Source organism: Pongo abelii, chromosome 16 (genome assembly GCF_028885655.2).
Source record: "Pongo abelii isolate AG06213 chromosome 16, NHGRI_mPonAbe1-v2.0_pri, whole genome shotgun sequence".
Lineage (NCBI taxonomy): Eukaryota > Metazoa > Chordata > Mammalia > Primates > Hominidae > Pongo > Pongo abelii.
In genome coordinates this window covers 98,228,587-98,236,796 of record NC_072001.2, presented here as the reverse complement: position 1 = coordinate 98,236,796, position 8,210 = coordinate 98,228,587, and the positions used below count along the sequence as shown (strand labels likewise).

Here is an 8,210-nt window from a genome sequence, read left to right as displayed (position 1 = left end):
AGACAGAGTGGACAGGAATTTAGAACCCACTTTCTCTGCCAGGCAGAAGGGGAATGGCTTTGGCTGTGTACCAAATGACCACCAGGTCTACTTTTCTCAATTTTTCTTTTCCTCATGCTCGTCTATTCCTCCCACCATCCAAAGAGTTAAAAACAAAGCCAGAGCGTTGAAGGTACATGCAAGCATCGGTAATAGAAAGTCTAGCAATGGCTCCTTGTGAAGGCTCTGCAGTCGGGGACCTTGGTTGGAATTTCAGGCTATTTGACCTCAGTTATTCAAAACTCTCTAAGCTGTAGACTTATCAATTAATAACATGAATGATAATTATAACCATCTTTATGGAATTATCAGAATTATTAAATGGCATTTCAATTTTAAAAAGCCTATCTGGCATGCAGTAAGTAGTTCATATATGTTTGCTTTTACTATACCATTATTGAATATTAAAGTAAAATAAAGTTCTAAAGGGGTTCCAAAGTCAGGACCTGCATGTTAACGCATCACAATTGTTCATTATGTGGTCTTATAAAGTCAGCTTCCAGTCATTTTCTCCATTGCCCTAATTTCTCTCTGGTCATTGAACATTTTCTAGAACCACTTAAGCTCACCTCTCTCTTTGTGATAAGGTTTTATTATAGGGATTCTTTGATCTCCATCATAGAAGGACTGGCGCCATTCAACCTACTTCTTGTGAGTGCTACTTATCAATGCTGCTTATCAGTACTTCCTTTTATCTCCCTTTTCCTAAAGACTTACCTTCCACCTGACCACAGGTTTGAGGTTGAAATCCGCACTTTCATTTCTGGTCTGACCACTCCCCTGTCTCATGGATACACTCCAGGCTTGTTTCATCTCTCACTTGATAACATTTGGCTCTACTGAGAACGGGGGAAAATGTATGCCACCTCATAGCCATGGACTTAGTCAATTTCCTTGCTCCATCTCTTCCTCTTTGAGAAAAAAGTCTTCCCTTCTCTGATATCTCCAAGGACAAAGGCAGAGTAGAAGATTTGAACCAGCCTGCATGTAATGAATTACAGGATCTCAAACACTCTCCATTCTCTCACTATAACATAAGTACATACAATTCTGTGCAAAGCAGACTACTCAGTGGGCCAGTGCACTTCTGCTTAACAGCAAAATTTACAACAAGATGTTTCTTGAATATGATGCTTACCAAGAATCAGTTAAGTTTGTTCAAAATATATTCATACCATGTTTACCATTATTGTAATTATATACTTTAATTAATTAATATATAAATGGATACTACATTTATGTGAGTTGTTGCCACTATTAAAACTAAATTGCAAGCTTTAGAAAGACAAGATAAAGTAGAATCATTGTCTTAGCCAGTGTGGGCCGCTGTAACAAAAATGTCATAGCCTGGGTGGCATAAACAACACACATTTATTTATCGTAGTTCTGGAGGTTGGGAAGTCCAAGGTTAAAAGGCTGGTCAATTTTATTCTTGGTGTAGGCCCTCTTTCTGGTTTGCAGATAGATGCCTTCCTGCTGTGTCCTCACATGGAAGAGAGAGTTCTAGTCTCTTTTCTCCTCCTGTAAGGACATTAATCCCACAATGGAGTTGTCTCTCTCATAACATCATCTAAACTTAATTGTCACCCAAGGGCCCCACATCCTAATAATATCCCATTGGGGGTTAAGGTTTCAACATGCAGTTCAACAAGCATCGAAATATTTTTTAGAAATTAAGTAGGGATGATAAAACAAATAGGAAATAATTGTAAAAAATCAAGACTCTGTAGCAAGTGCTGTATGTCAGGGGTCCCCAATCCCCAGGCTGCTGACAGGTACCAGTCCCTGGCCTGTTAGGAACCAGGCAGCACAGGGGTGGGGAGGAGGGGAGGGGTGGAGGGGTGGAGGGGTAGGGGAATGGGAGGTTGGGAGGCAATGAGTATGACTACCTGAGCTCTGCCTCCTGTCAGATCGGCAGTGGCATTAGATTCTCACAGGAGTGCTACCCCTATTGTGAACTGCTCATGCCAGGGATCTAGGTTGCGTGCTCCTTACAAGCATCTAACTAATGCCTGATGATATGGAGTAGAACAGTTGCATGTCAAAACCATTCTCCCCCTAACCTCGTTCCGTGGAAAAATTGTCTTCCATGAAACCAGTCCCTGGTGCCAAAAAGGTTGGGGACTGCTGCTTTATGTTATTGCCCATTTTAAAGAACTTAAAAATCATTGATGATACATTGTAGATGTAATTTATGTTTTTCATTCATGGGATAATTTCCATGGTTTGAGATTAAAATAAGGTGTTTTAAATAGTATGCATGTTTGTTTGTTTGTTTCTTTTTGAGACTGAGTATCACTCTTTTGCCCAGGCTGGGGTGCAGTGGCACAATATCGGCTCACTGCAACCTCCGCCTCCCGAGTTCAAGCGACTCTCCTGCTTCAGCCCCTCGAGTAACTGGGATTACAAGTGCCCGCCACCACACCTGGCTAATTTTTGTATTTTGAGTAGAGATGGGATTTCACCATGTTGGCCAGGCTGGTCAGGAACTCCTGACCACAGGTGAATAGTGGCTTATTTTAAATGAGTTTAAACAAAGAAAAAGAAAGACCAAATACTAACTTAACTCCAGAGTCATAGAAGAGGCTTCTACTTTAGATGAGAAGTTTGGGATACATTCTAGAATATGGACTTAGGCTTCTGTCAGATGGATCATTTTGTCCTATCTCCTTGGCCTTCTCTGCTAGGTCAGGTGGCCATGTCAGAGGAGAAAGCTTGAAAACACTACCCAGTACAGACACTAAGAGACCTTAAACCAAAGAAAGGAGGTAAGAAGAGTTAGGAGTGACACACTGGGAGGGGCTAGGAGAAACCAAAGAATTAAAGAGAGCAAAGGCAGAGAATTGTGTAGGGTAAGGATACTTAGTAATTAAATATATGTGCATTTGTAAATCCACAAATAATTAAAAAGTGAATATTTAATGGGAATTTACTACATGTTAAGTGCCCGTGTATAGTCTCATTATATAAGAAGCTTTTTTTTTTGTATTGAGTCCAAGAGAATCAGCCTTCAATCCATATCTCAGAAAACCCACATCACACTGGACAATTTGTAGGCTTCTATTAATTATGTTAATCAAGGAAAATGTTTCATAAACTTTTTTATGAAAAACATTCAATATAGTGAATGTCATCTATGGTCCTGGCTCTCGGTAAAGTCTTTGAAAATATTTTCGAGGGCCTCTTCAGGGCCTCTTCAAGACTACCTTCTACTCTCAAACACCAACTCTTAAGGTAAATAAAGACTATTTCCCATGTAATTTTATTGACTTCTATTTTTAGTTTTTTATGTGTATGACAAAATGAAAATAATGATATAACAAATTTCAAAATTCTTAACACATTATGAAATTGATAAAGTAAATGTACTTATGATGTTAGAAAGAAAAAAATTACTCCATCATTCTGCCTTCAGTGAAAAATTACAAATATAAATAATTCAGGGTCCATATGGATTAAAGGTGATGTATATAAATTGTCTGGCATATAGAAGTTGCTCAATAATGTTAAATATCATTATTACAAGAGTTCTGTAAGCTTTGTTCTATTCTCTTGGGAGATAGACGTGTATTTTTAATGTTATTTATATAGAAAAACACTTTCCCAGTGCCAAGTGTCCAATTTGTAAATGAGTTTCTGGACAACATATTCAGGCATCGTACATTATCTACACTAAGAGAGGGATATAGATGCTTAACCTGCAAAGCATATAAAGAGCAATGCCAGGATCTTATCATTTGCATCATCCTTTTGTTTTTGGCTGTTCCCAAGGTGGCCCAAATTTGAATGTTGGTAGAAATGTTGCCATGTTTAGGAGAAAAGTTCTTCCAAACCAACCTGGAAATTATGAAGGCAGATGAGAGGGGTCAATCAAAAATAACAGCATAAAAAATGATCCAGACTTTTTTTAATATTTAGAAATAGGAATGTTTAATCATAGAAATACCTAAAGACTAAAGCACAATATTTATTGTAATTTTTAAAAATAGTCAAATCTAAGTGCATAACTCTGGGGGATTAGTAAGTCTAATGATGGTGCATGTGTACAATGGAATACTCAGCAGCTGATAAAAGTGATGATAGAAAATTATTATTTCCTGCTTCTTGCAATCACAGTGTATTCATGCTATATTGTAAGCTGAGAGAGAGAGAGAGAGTGTGTGTGTGTGTGTGTGTGTGTGCGCGCGCCTAGGAAAGCCATGTACAAAATGCTCACAGCTGTAATGTCTAGGTATTTAGATATTTGGTGACTCTACAAAAAGTTATTTTTTTCCTGTCAATATTTTCTGTTTTCTATACTGATTTCATAATTTACTAAGTGAGATATCTGGTTATGCTTTATTTCTCATTGTATGTTTTCTTTTCCCAGGGCACTCAGAAACATACATCTAAGGAAAGATTCACTTAAAAACCAGCCAAGACACAGTCATATAACTGGGATCTCCAGGGCCCTGAGTAAAAACAGTCTCCTCCCACTTCGTTGTAAGTAAATCAAACCCTCCACAGATGGCAATAAATTTAATAAAATAATGTCTTTAATTGCAACAAATACCACATAGAGGAAAAACTGGCTTTCAAATGGATTATTTTTTCCAGGGCATTTCCAGGCTTTCCTGTGAATTTCTTGCACCTACAGAGCCTGGCCAAATACTACAGTCCTGAAGGCCCAGAAACACTGGGAACGCACAAGGGAGTCCGACTACACATGAGGCTCTGCACCTTCTCACTCGTCTTCAGAATAGTTTGTGGAAAGTCCCCTTGCCCTCTGCCCCAGCTTGGGTATGCCATCTGCCCTCAGTCCAGCCTTGGTGGCCTCAACCAAATTTAGATGCATTAATACCACGTGCGGTTAATGGATGGTACCAAAAGGGCGCGCGGCTTCTATCTCCGTCAGCCCCGCTTTGTTACCTCTGACAACCACTCGAGGCTGGGAAGAGACCTGTGTCGTTTCCACTCAGCTCCAGCCCGGCAACTAAGTACATTCATACTAGGGACATCAATCTCAGATGCCAAAGTCTGGAGATTTGCATTGCAAATAGCCGAACATGGTGACATTTAACCACTGGGAGCAGATCCTGAGGCATCCTCCTCCGTGAGAGCTATGGGGGGGAATCCACTTTGTAGTCAAAGTGAGTGCAGAAGGAAGGCAAGAAGAGGGAGGGCAGAAATTGGACCACTCTGATTTTGAACGACAGAAAGAATATTGATTTTTGAAATATTGAGGTCACTTTTTTTTTTTTTTCTCCAAACCATGGGCTTTTCCTCCAGTACTGAGATCAGGTTTCTGCATTTCCACTTCCAACCCATAAACCCATAGCTGAGGCCCAGCTTGTGCATATGTATCCTATGGACTGCCTTTTCCTCACCCGTGTCTTCTGGAAGGGTTTACTTACTTATTTTTTCAATTCTTATGTGCCATTCAGATGTCTCACTTCTGTAATTCTCTATCATTTAAAATCTTTAACAAGGATTCTTGTACAAAATGGTGATAAACATAGAATACTTTTCTTTGAGCATTAAATAAGTTACTGTATAGAAAGGGTTTTGTGCTTGATACATCTTAGCTATTATTGTCTTATTATTTTGTTAGGGCAGTTATTTTTCTAGGAGGCAGTGTTGGGGGTGGAGAACCTGGTTTTGACATAGAAAGATCTGGGTACCAGGCCGGGCGCGGTGGCTCACATCTGTAATCCCAGCACTTTGGGATGCTGAGGCGGGCAGATCATGAGGTCAAGAGATCGACACCATCCTGGCCAACATGGTGAAACCCTGTCTCTACTAAAAATACAAATATTAGCTGGGCATTGTGGCACACACCTATAGTCCCAGCTACGCGGGCGGCTGAGGCAGGAGAATCGTTTGAACCCAGGAGGTGGAGGTTGCAGTGAGCTGAGACTGCACCACTGCACTCCAGCCTGGTGACAGAGTGAGACTCTGTCAAAAAAAAAAAAAAAAAAAAAAAAGAAAGGAAAGAAGGAAGAAGAGAGGGAGGGAGGGAGAAAGGAAGAAAGGAAGAAAGGAGGAAAGGAAGATCTGGGTACGAATCTTTACTACTCTCCCAAGTTTATGACTTGACTTCAGACAAGTTACTTAACATCTACAACTGGAGTATGCGTATATAAAATGGGGATAAATATAGCACTTACTTTCTAATGTTGTTGCAGGAATTGAATGTTGGACATAATGGGCTTAGCCCAAGGACTTGCAAATACTAAGGGCTGATGAAGAACTGGATATTGTTATTTAATTATTTACTGTCCTGCTGAATAGCCTCATGTTCGTGGATTTGTAGTAAGACGGACCTGGTTTGGATTCCAGACCTGCTGCTCAGTTGCTGTAGAACGTATTGAAACCTTCAGAGACTAATTTTTCTCAACTGTAAAATACAGATGTTAAATCATACCTCATATGGTTGTGTGTTAGAACACTGAGGCTGCTATAACAAAATGCCATAGACTGGGGAGCTTAAAAGCAACATAAGTTTATTTCTCACACTTCTGGGAATTCCAAGATCAAGGCTGCAGCCTGTGGATCAGGTGTCTGGTGAGGGCCCACTTTTTGGTTTATAGATGGATGGCACCTGCTCACTGTATGTTCATGTAGTGGAAGGGGCTAGCTAATTGTCTAGGATCTCTTTCATAAGGGTGCTAACCCCATTCATAAAAGCTCTGCCCTCATGACCTAATCACCTCCCAAAAGCTCTACCTCCTAATACCGTCACATTGGGGGTTAGGTTTCAACACAGGAATTTGAGGGGGAAGGCAAGGCGCAAACATCCAGACCATAGCAAATTGTTTTGAATATTAAATGAGACAATATGGGGCCGACATCTGGTAACATTTGCTTTTAAATTTTGTGTTATTCAAACAGGATAAATTGGATACAGTTTGGGATCGAACTGCAGCTACTCCCCTCCTCCCCCTTTTTTTTCTATTAGACCTCCATCTTATTACAGTGGTTCTCTCAACGTGGCCTAGGAACCTGACACTCTTTCAGGATTTTGTAAGGTCAATACTATTTTCATAGTAATACCAAAATATTATTTACCTTTCCTACTATCATTTTCACAAAACTGTACAGTGGAGTTTTCCAGAGAACACATGGGATGGTCATCACCTTGAAGCTAACATGCGATGGGTTTACAATTGTCCATTTTAAAATAAGTGTTTATAAATGAAGTCAGTATGTTGATGAGGTATCTGCACTCTCATGCTCATTGAAGCGTTATTTGCAATAGCCAAGACATGGAATCAATCTAAGCATCCATCAACAGAAGAACAGATAAAGAGAATGTGGTATATATACACAATGGAATACTATTTAGCCTTACAAAGAAGGAAATCTTGTCATTTGCATCAACATAGATGAACCTGGGGGACTTTATGCAAGTGAAACAAGCCAGACATAGGAAGACAAATACCCCATGGTCTCATTTATATGTGGAATCTAAAAAAGTTGAACTTCCAAAAGTAGAGAGTAGAATGATGGTTTCCAGGGGCTGGGGAAGGGAGGAGTGAGATTAAGGAGACGATGGTCAAAGGGTAATAAAATCTCAGACTGAAGGAGTAAGTTCAGGAGATCTGTTGTAAAACATGGTGACTATAGTTAATAACTACATATCATACACTTTAAAATTGCTGGAAGAATGGATCGTAAATGTTCTCACCACACACAAAAAAATTGGTAAGCATGTGAGGTAATGCGTATGTTAATTAGCTTGATTTAGCCATTCCACAATGCATACATATATACAAACATTATGTTATTCACCATGAACATATGTAACTTTTATTTACTAATTAAACCAAATAAATACATTGAAAAACCATGAAAAATAAATGTTGTAAATAAATATTTTAAACTTTTAAAAATGTAATTCCTAATACAGGAAATACTGGCAGATATAATCCATATAAACAAAATCTTTTTGAAGGTCCTCAATACTTTTTATGAGTGTAAGGGAGTCCAGTGACTCAGTTTGATAATCACTATCCTATTATATTGTAATTTATTTGTATATGCACCTCTGTGTATATTTGTATATGCATCTCTCTAGGAGAGCCTTTGAGACAAGTGCTATATTAAACATTTTGTTCATAGTTCCTAGCTCAGTACCTGCACCCAGTAAAGGTTCACTAGCTGTGTGCTGAGAAAACCAATGACCTATAATT

General features: G+C 39.1%; 1 long non-coding RNA gene across 1 annotated transcript; it reads left to right on the top strand.

The window, feature by feature from the left end:
• The first annotated feature begins 571 nt into the window (after window positions 1-571).
• Window positions 572-5,198, top strand: LOC129050592 (uncharacterized). Its single transcript, XR_008514270.1, has 3 exons — window positions 572-690; window positions 4,409-4,521; window positions 4,636-5,198. It is a non-coding gene; the product is annotated as an uncharacterized LOC129050592 (long non-coding RNA).
• Window positions 5,199-8,210: the final 3,012 nt, after the last annotated feature.